Source organism: Neovison vison, chromosome 8, assembly GCF_020171115.1.
Source record: "Neovison vison isolate M4711 chromosome 8, ASM_NN_V1, whole genome shotgun sequence".
Classification (NCBI taxonomy): Eukaryota; Metazoa; Chordata; class Mammalia; order Carnivora; family Mustelidae; genus Neogale; species Neogale vison.
The window spans coordinates 22612925-22628604 of NC_058098.1; the positions used below are offsets into that span (position 1 = coordinate 22612925).

The 15680-nt window shown below is 53.6% G+C and overlaps 1 protein-coding gene across 15 annotated transcripts in view; it reads right to left on the reverse strand.

Moving 5' to 3' along the window:
- EPB41L1 (erythrocyte membrane protein band 4.1 like 1) overlaps positions 1-15258 on the reverse strand; it is a 122292-nt gene extending 107034 nt beyond the window's left edge. For 4 of the 15 annotated variants that reach the window (XM_044263113.1, XM_044263111.1, XM_044263109.1 and 1 more), the window contains exon 1: positions 14562-14666. The gene's annotated coding sequence lies outside the window, so the exon portion shown is untranslated. Of the gene's footprint in view, positions 1-3835; positions 3902-14561; positions 14679-15178 lie in introns of those variants that run through there. The other 11 variants (XM_044263117.1, XM_044263115.1, XM_044263116.1 and 8 more) reach the window with 6 other exon arrangements.
- Between the last annotated feature and the right edge of the window lie 422 nt (positions 15259-15680).

Sequence of the window (15680 nt, forward strand, 5' to 3'; positions counted from 1 at the left end):
GTCACACAGACCTGGTTTGAATTCCGGCTCCATCTCTCTCTCTCTCTCTCTCTCTCATTCTGAGGCCTGGGGCAAGTCACTTCACTGCTCTTAGGCTTGGTTTCCTCATGAGGCAAGATCGGAGTGACAGTGTCTGGCTCCCAGGACTGACAGGAGGATTCAGTGAGATGGTACGTGGAAAGCTCAGCAGATGCCTTATCACAATGACCACAGAGTAGCAGCCTCCACCTAACACAGGTGGAAACTGAGACCCGGAAAGCAAAATGACTCACTGAAGACCCCTACCGCAAACCTGTCAGGGCAGGGGTGAGGCCTGGAGCTCGCATTCGGAACCACTGGGTCAGGCGTGTGTCATTTTGGTTCCTGCTTCTCAGATGAGGAAGTCGAGACCTAAGATATTACAAGTGACTCAACCAAGGCCACAGAGAGAATTAATGGGAGGAGAGGAATTGGAGCTCAGGCCTCCTTGATGAAAAAGCTCATGATCTTCCCTGCGGATATCTAGAAAGTAGATGTGTACAGAGAAGCTTCACATTTCAGGGCCCTATAAACCTGGAACAGGGACAAATGAAAATCTGGGCAGATGGAGAGGGGGAGCAGCGAAGCTACCTTGAGAGGAAACCAGAAGGAGCTGGTGAAACAAAAGCCTCTTTCTCAGAAGCCCTCTCTAGGGATTAGGCAGGAGAGAAGGGGGCTGACAAGCAGGGCCTTCGTCCTGCGAGGGCTGGGCTGAAGGCTGGATGGAAACAAACAGAAATGGACCCAGCCTGGCCACCATCTCGCTAGGCAGGTCACACACACACATACACACACACACACGCTGTTCTCTGTTTCTTCAACTCAAGAATGAGATGGTTAATCTGAATGGTGTTGAGATCCCCACTTAGAAGTATCTAATAATAACCATTCCTCCTAAGCTCTAGACTCCTGATCTGTCCCGGCTCCTACAACCCCAAAAGGCAGCTTCCTAACACTGGCTCCAATATTACAACAGGGTTGGGAAGTCCTGCATTTGGCTCTGGCCATAGAGCCAGGTCACTTCCCCTCAACAGGCCTTTGGCATCCTCATCTGTACGTATCTTTGCCTAATCACTTTCCGAATGGGAAGATCCAAGGAGCTACCTCAAAGGCAAGAAATCCCCTGAGGCAACCAACAAAGCAACCCTCACTCCAGCCCTCCCGCATCCCAGTCAAGCTCTTTTAACCTTCCCTTTCCCTCTGGCCCATGTCCCTTTCAGACAAACGGAAGGAGAGAATTCAAGCCGGTGGACGCACCGGCAGTAGCAACAACCCCCACAAAGAGTAGTAGCTATGACCATCACCACTGCCACTGTCTGACTACTTCCCCGTGCCAGGCACTGGGCTAAATCCTGCACTTGGAGTCTCTCTCACGTGATCCCCTCAATCAAAGACAGAAATCCCACTGGGAATCTAAATTGACAGAGGACAGACTAAATTTATGTGAAGTGAAGTGACTTGTCCAAGGTCACACACAGAGCAAGTAAGGGGTGTGGCCACCCAGATGCAGGCTTTTCATTTGACCTCAGAAGTCTTAATCTTATCCTTGAGGCTGTGGGGTTATCCTGGGTAACATTCCACCACAGGGCAGGGCCCAGATCTAGGCGGTGGGGGAAGGGGAGGGTGAGGAATATCTGATCTCCAACTCCCACGCACAGCCGCCCCAAATAACTAGTCTTTATAGTCTTGTATTATTATTATTCAAATATGTCCAACTCCACTCTCTGGCTAGAACAGCACTGTCCAATAGAAACATAATGCAAGCCATATATGTCATTTAAAATTTTCAGTAGTGGGACACTTGGGTGGCTCAGTCAGCTAAGCATCTGACTCTTGATTATGGTTATGATCTCAGGGTTGTGGGGTCAAGCCCCACAGTTGGCTCTGTGCAGAGGGTGGGCCTGAGTGAGATTCTCTTTCTCTCTCCCTCCCCTTTTTCCCCTCCCTCCCCCTCTCTCTCCTTCCCTCTCAAAAAAAAAAAAAAAGAATAAAAATTTCAGTAGCTGCATTTTATTTATATTCAGCAGCTCCATTTTATTTTTTTTAAGATTTTATTTATTTATTTAACGGAGAGAGATCACAAGTAGGCTGAGAAGCAGGCAGCAAGAGAGGGGGAAGCAGGCTCCCTGCTGAGCAGAGAGCCCCATGTGGGGCTCAGTCACAGGACCCTGAGATCATGATCTGAGCTGAAGGCAGAGGCTTTAATCCACTGAGCCACCCAGGCGCCCCAGTACCTGCATTTTAAAAAATACAAAGGAATGGGTGAAATTGATTTTTTTAAAGATTATATGTATTTTATTTATTTGAGAGAGCATCCCAGCGCAGGCAAACACAAGGTGCGGCGGGGTGGGGGGGGCAGATAGGGGAGCAGAGGGGGAGGGAGAAGGACAAAGAGACTCTGAACTGAGCCCGGAACCATAGCAGGGCTCAGGCTCAGAACCCTGAGGTCAGGACCTGAGCCGAAATCAAGAGACTGATGTCCAACTAACTGAGACACCCAGACACTCCTAAAATTAATTTTAAAAGTATATTTATTTAGCCCAATACATCCATTTCAATGTGTAACCAATATACAAAATATTAACATATTTTACATATTTTTTTTGTCATACTAGGTCTTCCAGATCTGTCATGTACCTCACATTTAGAGCACCTCTCAATTCTGATGCTAAATTTTCAGAGGATAGTTAGATCCCCTTAGCCCTTACGACTGAATGTATGGTCACAAATCTAATCATCTGTGTAGAAGTTTTTTGATAACCGAATGGAGTATCCTTTTTAAATTTTAAATTAATTCAAGTCAAATAAGATTAAAAATTCAGTTCCCCAGAGCACTAGCCATATTCCAAATGCTCGATAGCCATGTGTGGTTAAGCAGCCGCTGTACCTACTGAACCTGTAGACAGTAAAGTCCCAGAGGGTAGAGCTGGTGACCACCACGGCCCACAGTCAGAGCTAGGCCTCCCAAAGTACAGATGAGTCTGGAGAGAATGGCATCTTCTCATCCTGGGAATCCCTACTGAGCATCTACCTCTGGCTCCTGTTATGTTCACAGCGATGGTGACAAAGGCATTGGGCATGCCCACTGTTCAGAGTACGAGTGTGGCTCCAATAGGTGGACCACCTGCCAAGGTCACCCAGCTTTGACCCCAGGCCTGTCTGACTTGGAAGCCTGGGCTCTGTCCCTAAAGTTTGACGGGGCCAGGTCTGGGCCTCAGCCTTCTTTTTTTTTTTTTTTTTCTTTCTTTCTTTTAAAGATTTTATTCATTTATTTGACAGACAGAGATCACAAGTAGGCAGAGAGGCAGTCAGAGAGAGAGAGAGGAGGACGCAGGCTCCCTGCTGAGCAGAGAGCCCGATGTGGGGCTCGATCCCAGGACCCTGAGACCATGACCTGAGCCGAAGGCAGGGGCTTTAACCCACTGAGCCACCCAGGCGCCCCTGGGCCTCAGCCTTCTAGAGAAAGAAATAAGCCTTTGCCACTATTCTCATGAACCCTTCCTTCCCTAGTCTAGCACCAGAGAATAACCCAGAACAGGACACCCAGTGAAGAGTGGGTGGAAAGGGAAGGAGGGCAGGAGAAAGGCATGGCAGGGATGCATTAGGCCGTGGTCCCAAGGACAGAGCTTGGGCCACTTGGGACACCATCCCCACTACCCACCCCCATACACACAAAGCAGAAGGCAAACCCAGCAAGGTCCACTGGCTGCTTGCCCTCTGGGTGGGTCCCTGGGGCCAGGAGCCATGCCCTGTCCTGCACCTCCCCCAGGAGCACTCACTCAGAGGTGCTTGGATCAGGGCCAGAGCCATTGCTCACCTCCCAGGGACACCTCAGCTGGAGTCCAGGGAAAGGGTCCAAGAGGCAGCGTGTCCCCTGGAAGGAGGGGAGGAACAGGCCCCAGAGGCAGATTCCAGAGCAGGGAAAAGGTGGCAGGGAGAGGCCAGAAAACCCAAGTCAGCTCCACCCCTCTCCTAGGGAGTCCAGCTAGTATTCGGACACCCTCCTCCAACGGCCCCACAGGGTGAAACTCTCACCAGCTATTATGTTTAACAATTAACTTTGATTCTTTTCCATGTCAGCAGGAGGCAGACCCAGCAAAAAGTCCCATCTGGGGGTCGGGAGACTTGGAAGACAGGAGAAGAGGAAGGGGCAGGTGTGAAGGGAGAAAGGGGTGATAAATGAACCCCCTCACTTCCTCCTTCCCTCCCGTCCTATCAATATGGACAGCCTTCACGCTAAGGCCTAAGTTCCATAAGGTCAGGAGCTGGACCTGGCACATAGTAGGTGCTCAATAAATATTTTTAGTTAACAAACAAGAGGGCAGGGTGAACTAGACTAAAACAGGCCAGCTAGATGGGCAGACTGATGAAGTCCAGGGGACACAAGATGGCTTGCCCTGGGCGGGCACTTCCCTGACCCCTTTGACTCCAGGCCCTCCCTGAGACCGAACTGGACTGAGGACTGGGGCCACAGCCACCCAGGGCATGCCAGGGGTGCAGCTTTGAAGGAAGGTCCCCTAGCCCCGGCTCTGCTCTTCTTAGCTGGGACCTTTGGGGCGCTCACCCTTTCCCCGATAAACTTAGGGTGACACATGCATGCAGGGCTGTCCAGGGCCAGGCCCACAGATGCTGCGATGCTCTGGGCACTGTATTACCATCGTGTCTCCTGTTACTTGGCAACAGCCTCCTCTTCTTAGGCCACCCCCTAAATTCTGCCATCCCCCAATATTCCCCTGACTCCCACCTATGTGGTCCTTTTTCCTTTCCAGGAAGGAAAGCCCAGAATAATGACGACTCCGGCCCACTCACGTCCCACTCACCGGGGATCACACACACATCCTGGCAACAGCTTGTTACCAATATGACATTTGCCTGTCATTCACACCCCTCCTCAGGTTCCTTGGCTACCTCCTCCCCCTCTCTCCCCCACCCCAATGCAGGCCCAAGGTCCACAGCCCACCTGGGGCTGACGCTGACCTCACTGTGGCCAGTTCAGCTGGCGTTCTCAGGTGGGGCTCCCCCTTCTGGGCCTCTGCTTCCCATCTGTGTAATGTGGGGACAAAGGGGGTGGATTAAGAGATTGCTTCTCCTGCTGGCCAGATCTGATGTTTAGAGATACTGACATTTTGGGGATCAATTTGCCCTTTACCTTCAGACACACCAGAATGCATATCTTGACCTTGGCCAGGTAAACAGGCAGCCCTGTTGTTATGGGACAGATTCCAAAGGGGGCCTTCAGAGGCCTGGGACTACAGCCCACCCCGGACCATTCTCAGCTCAAGCCCAGATAGACGGACAAAGGCCACCCCCCCATCCCCACTCTCTGGTCCCCAATACCTCCACCATAAAACCCTACCCGTCCAGTCTTCTCTCTGGCTCTCAGTAGTGGCAGCATGAGCCATCAAGCCCCCAAATTCTTCTTGGCAAAACAGAGCTTGATGTTGCCCCTACATCGGGGCAGGGGGATGGGGTTGCTAACCCCAAGCCCCTTCTGCGTGGAGGTTCCGGAGCTGCATCTGCGTCCACTCTGCTCTCCCCTGGGTCCTTCTGGCAACTTCAAGTATGCCTTCCCACCTCCGGCCTGGACCTCCCCTCCTTTACCTCCACAGGGAACACCCATCTACACAGATGACAGAGTCTACGCTGATCTCTCCCTCCTCCACTCGCTCTGCCTTGTTTCTGCCGGATGCTGCTCCTTGTGGGAGAGTCTTACTGCCCCTACTTGACCTTAGAACTCTGGAGACCAAGAGACTCTTGCCATGATTTTTCTGTCCCTCACTCTCTCCCCCCAGCGTGGTGCTCCAACCATAACAGGTGTCTGCTGAAACAATGATAATCACCATTAACTGAAAAATAATGAGTTATAATCATATATTGAGCATTTATTCTTTACAGTGCTCATATCTCCTTAATCCTCCCAAACCCTCAACAGACTTGTTATCCTTAGCCCTTTGGTTTAACCTGAGGAAAGAAGAATGTGAACTAGGCAACAGGAAACTTGGCTTCTAGAACTACAAATCACAGCTATAGGGCAGCTATCCTGCCCAGCCCCCCATTTTACAGCAGGGAAAACTGAGGCCCAAACATGGGAAGGAAGTGGCCCACAGTCTCTAAGCATCTTCACTTAAAACCAGCAATGTGCTGAGCGGTAGGAGAGACTTGCCTGCACCTCCTGACTCTGCCATGAACTCCCCAGTGACCTCTTCCAGTCATTAGGCTCCCACTCTATAAAACAACCCTAAAGACGGCTCGTGACTCAAGGACACCAATGGTGTCTATGGAGCCTTTCCCAAAATCAAGGCACACTCTCACAACTGTGCATACTGCTTCAGAAGTTCATGAACACTTGAGACAAACATTCTCCAAGGGCAATCTCAGAACCCTTGGTGTCACAGTCACCTTGACAAGGAAGCTGTTAAAACAGGCTAATTCCAAGGCCCCACCATGGATCCCACTCTCCCAGGAAGCAGCTGAGTTTGAATCTCTGGATGAATATTGGAAGACGGCTTTTTTTTTTTTAAGCAAGCTCTATTTTGCTACTTCTGGGGGAGCACATTTTGAGAAGCCCTGCCTTAGAGAACCCTCGGAAGCTGAGCTACTCTCCTTTTAGCTGTTTCGCATATTGAACTTCTGCTTCCTCACCTATGAGAGGGCTTGGTGGCTCCAAGGCTTAAAGCCACTGTTCATTAATCAAAGTTCCTTCTGGTTGAGCCACCTGCTCAAGCTGACCATGGTCACGGTCATGGTCATGATGGGGGTGGGTAGAGGCCCAGCAAGCTGACTGCAGCTACCCAGGTTTGGAAGTGACATCCTGAGATCAAGCAGCCCTACTTACAAGAGAGTCAGGGCTCCAAGGGCTGAACTTGGGCCAAGAGGTTCCCTATCAGCCCCAGCCTGGAGGCTCCTTTCCTCTCTCCAAACTGTCTTGCTCTGGCTCTTAGCCAGCTCTGGCTTCCTTCCTTTTCCTTTCTAGCATGAATGTTCTCCAAATCTGAGCTTTCTGGCTCCAGCCTCTGCTTCCCTCCTCTCCACATCACAGAGCCTGATAGAGGATCTCCAAGCCCCCAGGCATCCTTTCAAGGAGACAAAGCTATCATTCTTTGCAGATAATAAGTTTCTTTACCTAGAAGACTCATGATAATCAATGAAAAACTAAGGTGACCAATGGCCAAACAGTATCACTGGGAAAAAAGCCAAGCACCAACAGACCTGCCCTGTCCCCTGCCCCTGATGCAGGTCTGTCCCACAGGTGGGCACCGCCTAGAACCAGATGGGCTCAGAGGCCAGACCAGCCCCAGGGCTGACACTGTAGGAAGGCCAGTCCCTGAGTGAAGTGACCATGCAGGCTGGGAGGCAGGAGACCTGGACTGGAGACCCTGCTCTCTGAGCTAAGAATTTGTTCTCTGAATTTGAGCAGGTGCACATCCTCTGTGAACACTCCTGACTGTCCCATCCAGTCTAGAGTATGGGAACGATTCAGGAGTACCCATGGGCTTTGGAGAGATCTAGATTTAAACCCCAGCTGCGCCACTTGCTGGTGGAGGGCTGGGTAGGCCTTGGGCAAGTTATTTAACCTCCTTTAATAAAATGGGGGTCTAATCTCTGCCTCACTGGGTAGTTGCAAGGATTAACAGACATAAGGCGTGTAACGCGCTTAGCATGGGGCCTGGCACATGGTAAGCCAATAACGTAAGTGGTTGTTTATCAGTCACCGGAGTGAGCCTCTGAAGAGGAAGACTCCAGGCTTCCTAATGCATAAGTGGCCCCAAGCAACCCCAGAACCATGCCCCTTGCACTGGGTCTGGAGGCTTTATCTTTAGACCTCTAATCTGGAGAGAAGATGAGGAGAGGGGGAGGGGGAGGCAGGACAGGGGAGTGAGAGAAAATAAGAGGAGGGAGGAGGGTAAGGAAAATCAAGGGGTGAAGAGGGGCCTGACTCCCCCAGTTTGGGGAAAAAGAAGATGACTTCAGGGCAATTGCCAAGACAGGATAAGCCTTCTCTCCTTTCCAGAGCCTTCCCTATGCCTGCCAGGACAAGGCTTAGAGGGACACAGCCTGCAGAGAGGCACAGCCCTGGCTGTCAATGGGGACATTGAAGCCTTGGGTTACCTCCAGGCTCTGGCTCCCCACGTTGCAGCTGCCCGCCTGCGGTGGCCTCCGCCCTGCTGGAGCAAGCAGAGATGGCCCGAGCCAGGCGGAGGACAAAGAACCTGTCCATTCAGCCCATAGAGGCACTGCCTGCTCACTCGGGCCTCAGCGAGCCCCCTCTGACCCTGACTCAGCAAGACTCTTCCCGCGGGCACCCCTCTGAGCCTGGCACATGGCCCTTTCCAGGCCTCCACCTGCCCCACAATCCTGCGCCTGGGGCCAACATTGCAACTGGGATGGGGGGGGCGGCTAGTGCTGTTCAGACCACAAACAAGAGCCACAGGCAAGGTGTGACCAGCTGTGTGACCTTCGGGGTGTCACTTTCTCTCAGAGCACATTCCCCTTCTCTGGCTAATGAGGGCAACGAAGAGTTTGGACCATTGCTAAGGTCCTCCTCACGGACAGCAGCTGTGCTTCGCAGGATCCCTGTGAGCACATGAGGGGCGGGGGGCGGTGGGGGGGCGGTGGAGACAGAGGACTTGCCTCGGGAGAGGAGTGGGCTGGGCCAGGCGTGCTGGGAATGCAGTGCACGTGGCAATGGCCAAGGCTGATTATGCTGATGACGATTATCAGTGAAAAGCCCAGCAACAAACTCTGAAGCAACTTACGAAGATCTTTCTCCTTATGCCCTGGGACTCACAGCCTGGTGAAGCAGGTAGAGCAGGTGATGCTTAGACACATCGGGCAGATGAGGAAGTGAACCAAGAGCTGAGGGATGCAACCCAGCTGCAAAGTGCTGGGGGCAGGGGGCGCTGGAGAGGAAGTGATCATTCTGGGCTGCCGACTGGGCGCCACCAACGGGCTTACTCACACCTGCCATCCAGACCACGTGTGACCACCGTAGCCTGCCACTGCAGGGGCTACTGTCCCCATTTCACAGGAGAGGCAATTGAGGCTGAGAACAAGTAACTCGCTTCTTCTGAGCTCCTGCTGCTCTGGAGCAAAGCCTAGATTTGCACCCGGGCTTGTGGGACTCCAGAATTGCATTCTTTGCCATCTTCCTGAATGTACTGGGTTGAAAGGTGGCCCCCACCAAAATTCATGTCTACTTAGAACCTCAGAATGTGAGCTTATTTGGAAAAAGCCTTTGCAGATGTAATTAGTTAAAATAAAATGAGGTCACACTGGATTCGGGTGGGTCCTAAATCCGATATGACTGGTGTCCTTACAAGAAGAGGAGATGAGGACGCCTGGGTGGCTCAGTGGGTTAAGCCGCTGCCTTCGGCTCAGGTCATGATCTCAGGGTCCTGGGATCGAGTCCCGCATCGGGCTCTCTGCTCGGCAGGGAGCCTGCTTCCCTCTCTCTCTCTCTGCCTGCCTCTCCATCTACTTGTGATTTCTCTCTGTCAAATAAATAAATAAAATCTTTAAAAAAAAAAAAAAGAAGAGGAGATGACACAGAGACACACAGGGAGAAAGGGGAGAAAAGCACGTGACAACAGAGGCAGAGGCAGCCACAGACCAAGGAACACCAAGGATTGGGGGCAACCAGCAGGAGCGACGAGAGAGGCGTAGGACGACAGACTCCTCCACAGAACCCTCAGAAGGAACCAAACTTGCTGACACACCTTGATTTCTGACTTCTGTCTCCAGAACTGTGAGAGAATAAATGACTGCTTTTTTAAGCCACCCAAATCGCAGTACTCCGTTAAACAGCCCTGGCAAAGTCCTACACTGTGACTCCACCGGGCCACAGAGCCAGGATTCTTGCTTTCAGATTCCCACTCACGAGGCAGCGTTGGAGGTTAAGGGGTCTGAGGGCCTGTGAGAGGTCACTCTTATCTCTCCTTTGCCTCCCTGACCCCAGCTGGCCACAAGTCCACCACCTGTGCGTCTCATTCTAGGTCTCTAACCCCCCTCTGAGCCCAGTCTCCAAGTCAACAGAGCCCCCTCCACTACCCAGGCGGTCCTCTATCACCACCTGGAGAGCTGTGTTTTTGAAATGCAAATCTGATTCTTCCAGGCTAGCTTAATCCTCTTCCCTAGCTCCCCACCACTTGTAGAACTCCAGCTCGTCAGTCCGGCCCTCATCTGGCCCAGGACCTCCTCTTCCGCCTTCCTTCTTGGCCAATCACCCCACCTCTCCCCACCACTCATCACCTGCAGCTCCAACCACATGGAACTATTTGGAATTCCCCTAATTCCCCTAACCAGCCCTGGTGCCTTTGCACATGCTGCCCTAACTACCCGGAAGATAAATCCAGCCCAAACACCATCTCTTTTCTTTGTAAAGCCTCTTCCTCCCTGAACACCCTCATTCCGATACCTTGTATACCGCACACGTCTGCCCCTACACCAGCCGGTGAACACTGTGGGATTCATTGCCGTTTCTGGAGGCCTAGGCATTCAAGAGCCAACTGAATTGCCAAGTAGCCATAATAGTAACAATTGCTCACACTTAGCAAATGGTTACTATGTGTGAGGCATTCCCTGTATGTCATCTCATTTCATTTTCAGAACAATCCTATGGAACAGTTACTATCATTCATCCTGTTTTACAGGAGAGGAGCTGAAGAGATGAATTCCCTTGCCCAAGTCCACCCAGTGAGCACGGAGCAAAGCCTGGATGACTCTAGAGCCAGGGCTTGTAATCAGTATTAGGTACACCATCCATCCTAATACCCTCATTTTACAGAAGAGGAAACAAGGAAAAAAAAAAAAAAAAAAAGGAAAAGGAAAAGTGACTTGCCCACAAACAAGGCACAGACCCAGATCTTTAGAATCCTTTTCCAGTGTTCTTCCTCTTCTCGTTCTTGCAGGATCCTATTCCAGGAGGACACAGATGATGACTTGCTAGGCTGTATCTCCTAGAGAGCTTTCTCCTGCCTCCCCTAGAGCAGAGCCAGGCAGTGGCCCAGACCCACCATGGGGGTGCATCAATGGCCAGGAGATGAAGCAGCAAAAAAGACAGATAAATATACTTCTAAAAAGTCTGAGGTCATGGGGCACCCAGGTGGCTCAGTGGGTTAAGCCTCTGCCTTCGGCTCAGGTCATGATCTCAGGGTCCTGGGATCGAGCCCCTCATTGGGCTCTCTGCTCAGCAGGGAGCCTGCTTCCCTTCCTCTCCCTCTGCCTGCCTCTCTGCCTACTTGTGATCTCTGCCTTTCAAATAAATAAATAAAACTTTTAAAAAAAGATTTTAAAAAAAGTGTGAGGTCTGCTTTGATATTACAGTGTCGGGGCTGGAGAAGACACTTTGGGTGTCACTTAGTACCATCTTCCATTATATAAAGTCATCCACTTCAACAAATTTAGAGAACACAAATCATAAGCTGGGCACTGTGTGGGGGCACTAGAAAGCATGATAAGCAAGTTCCTACCTAGATAGTATCCACACTTCGGTGAGGGGAGATGGACAAACAACTAACAAGTTCAAGTAGAACTACAAATTCCTATAAGCACTGTGGACTCCAGGGAGCTCTAAGAACATGTAACAAGAAAAACTGACTTATTCTAGGGAACTGGAGAAGGCGCCCTTGAGCAAGTCACTCTTGAGCTGAAATCTGAAGAATGTGAATTAATCAAGGTAAGAAGCAAGGGACAAGTGTGCTAGACAGAAGGAACAGCATGTGCAAAATCCCAGAGGCCAGAGAGCTCACAGTGCCTGGATGCTCTGGAAGAAGGCTGGAGTAACTGGTTTCCAGAGGAGGGGGCAGGGGCCTGTAGGTCTTATAGGTCAAGGTAAAAAGTGGTGAACTGAGCAGAGGAGGGAAACCCCTCCCTCAAAACCTGACCCAGACCAGACACTGTCAATGAGTTATTACATTAATCAGTGAAAGAGAGATTTGTCCAAGATCACAGGAAAGAACTGAGACTTGAAACCAGAACTCCCACTCCCAGACTAGGCCTGCGTGGCTATGTCAGTATGATGGACAGTGGGTCCCAGTGTTTCAACCTATAGGAGGTTCCAGTTTCTTTTCGGCACCTCTCTTGAGCTCAAGGGCAAGAGAATCACCTGTGTTTGTTAACACACAGACTGCTGGGCTCCACCCCCAGAGTTATTATTGATTCAGTAGGTCTGATTGGAGCCCCCAATATTTGCATTTCTAACAAGATCCCAGGGGACCATGTTGCTGGTGGTAGGATGACCAGACTTTGAGAAATGCCACTCTAGATCAGAGTATATGGGGGCAAAGGGGCACGGCCAGAATCCTTGGGAGCTAGAAAGGTAGATTCCTAAATCTGGGTAACCATGAGCTCTGGGATTCCAAAGGAGCCTCAGAATCTAGCCTACTAGCTGCTCAGCCAGGGGAAACTGAGGCTTGGGGGGTTTAGACTCCTACACAAGAATAAGTAATACAAATGTGCTGAGCAAACAGATAAACACAAAAGGGTTTGACCAACGTCCAAAGGAGACCCCTGGAGACTCCAGGGCTCCTGAGCTCCAGGCCAGAGTCTCTCCTTTCCTGGGAAAGGGAGAATCAGGGAAGGGGACAGCAAGCTCAGCTTTCCCCAGCTTCTGCTGCCAGAAACATTTTCAGAATTGCAGAAATCTGCTCTTGGCCCCCAATCCTATCACCCATCCACCCTCCTTCCTTTTACATTCCCAGCTCCCTCCCTTTACACTCCAAATCCTGTGCACTTTATCCTGGCAAGCCCAGCAGCAGAGGGGGAGGTGAAGTAATAGGGAGGAAAAACTGGAAGTGAGGAAGAATTCTTGTACTTGGATGTCCTTCTTCCAGAACAATTCCTTCGTCCTAGAAGAGTCTCAGTTTCTTTCCATCCTCGTATTATCCAGTCTACCCCCAACCTACCCACATTTCAATACCAGCATCTGAAGCCCACAAAACCAAGGGCTAAATTTCCAAACCACATTTTCACCCAGTTTTTCTATATTAGAGTGGCCCTGGACAAAATTTTTCTCTCCTAAACTAGTTGGCAACAAAATGCCACTTCTCTTGCAAACCCACATGCACAGACTCACTAATATACAAACAGCTATATGTACATAAAAACAAATAAAACTTATAAAAACACATACACATATACATCAAAATACATTATTCATTGTTCACTGATAAAAACATATCTATGCACCCAAACATACAAGAAAAACACAGAGAGACACACATGCAGACAGACCGCAAATCTAGAAACGCACAGGCAGGGCAGCAGTGCATGGGGACAGGGGTACACACACACACCCAGAGATCTCCCATCACAGTAGGGGTCTCCTGAGGGGTGGGGGTATTCCTGCATGGGCTCTGGCCCTTTAGGAGAGTGGTCCTCCCTCCTTTCAGGGCACCTAAGGTGCGGCTCTAGCCCTGAAAGCTAGAGACAGTGAGGGTGGGAGTGAGGCTGACCTGGCCAAGCCCAGCCGGTCTCTGGGCCACTGTCCCTGCGCAGCGACAGGAAATGGATCCCTGAACCGCCTGGGTCACCAGCCTGGGGACCGCTGTTGCCGCCACCACCACCCCACACCCACATGCACACACACGCACACGCGTGCCCCCCCCACCCACACACACTCGGGCTTCAGGCAGGACACGCCCTCCACTCCCGCCTGGCCCAGAGTGCAGGCTCCGCCGGCAGCCCAGCTCCTTCTGGCCCCTGGGGTGTGGCCGCCCACCTGCCAGCGGAGACTCTCCGCCCGGCGGGGACACTCTCGCCACCGCCGCCACCCACCGCCCTGACCAGGTGTCCAGCTCCCCGGGACTACAGCGCCTCGGCCGCCGCCCCCACCCCTTCCTCCCGGCAGTGCGGAGACAAAGCCGCGCACACGCACACGGGGGCTACGCGGGTGCACACCCGCCCTCACACGCGCACACACGGGGAATCACACTGGCGCTCACACGGCGACACACGCACACGCGCACACACACCGCCACAGGCTCCAGCCACAAGCGAAGGCACTGGCACACACCCTCATCCAGATGTACACACACTCAGCTACATATTCGGACACACCCTCTAATAGACACATTCACGAAGAGACACACGCAGACACACACACCCTCACCCAGATACACACACACCACCCAGTCCAGACGCACGGAGACCCACAGCGCACACCCCTCACACAAACACGGATGCACACTCAGCGCACACGCGCACACACACAGCAACCACAACCACTTGCACAGACCCACGGGCACACGCGCGCTCACACCCAACACTCGGAGATGTGGACCCCCCCCACACGTACCGGCGCCAGAACCTAGACTCACCAACAGAGGCCCGGGGCTCCGGACTGGGGCGCCCGCCCCCAGCCCCTCAGCGTCCAGCCACCCCCCTCCCGCCCCCCGCCTCCGGGAGCCGGTCCGCCGGCCTGTCAGTGCTCGAGGACCGGGGTCCGAGCCCGGAGTCCTCGGCGATAACCTCGCACACAGACACACACGACAGCAGACGCTGCGGGGTCCCCGGGGGCCCGGAGGAGGGCGGCGCGGGCGGCTAACCTGGCAGCGGCGGCGCGGCTTCCGGGCGCTGTCGGTCCTCGGTCCGTGCGTCCGGCGGCCGCCCGGGCGGGCTCCGAGGCGCACTCGAGCTGCGCAGAAATGCCCCGCTCGCTCGCTCGCTCGCTCCCTCTCTCCCTCCCACGGCGCCCAGCCCCCTCCCTGCCCGCCCCCCACACCGGGCTCCCCCCTCCGCCCCGCCCCGGCCGGCTGCCCCGGAGGAGGCGGCGGCAATCCCGGCCGCCCCAGCCGCCACCGGCGAGCTAGCGAGCAGCCGCGCCGAGCCGCGAGCAGCCGGGGGAGCGCCGCCGCCGCCGGAGCCGCGGGAGCCACCGGAGCCGGGGCCGCGCGTCGGGAGGAGCAGCGCCGGCCCCCGGGGAGGGGAGGGGAGGAGGGGGCTGAGCCCCGCGAGCCCGCCTGGCGCTCGCGGCCCGCCGCCCGCTTCCCCACGTGGGCCGCGCGCCTGGCGCCTACCTGAGCCGCCGCGGAGCCCCGAGGCCGGAGCCGAACGGCGGGGCGACCGACTAGAGACCCCACCCCGGCCTCTTCGCCCTCCCCGTCCCAGCCCGGTGGGCTCGTGCCCCGCCCCCGCCTCCTCCCTGGTCCCCGCCAGTGCCGACCTGGGTTTTCCTGGCTAAGACGCCTCGGCTCTGGGCCCGGTGCCCCGGGCTAACCCCACGGCGCGGCGCCCAGCTCGCCTGCCTCCTCTACCTCCAGCCCGGACCTGGCCGACGCCCACCCGCCTCCTCGCCGCGCTCCCATTGTTCCCGCAGCCCGAGCTTGCGGAAGATCCCACAGCGCCTTCCAGCCCTCTCCCCATGGCAATACCTCTGGACCCTCTGGGGGCCTTCCAAGGACTGACCCCTGGCTCTGGGACCCCACGACGCCCACCCTCCACAGGCGCACGACCAGAGCAAAGAGCTTTTCTAAATTAGGGTTATAACCACCAGCCCTTACAGGCTCTCCTTCAGGTCCTGCTTTGAGTACAGACTGAGGCTTGTGGAAGAAGGAATTAATCCAAGTTCAGCAAGCCTGAGAGGGCAGCAAGGAGAAAATGGGGGTACCTATAAGGTGTCTTCATTCCATAAATGAAGAAACTGAGGGCTTCTGGGTCAGGGTCAG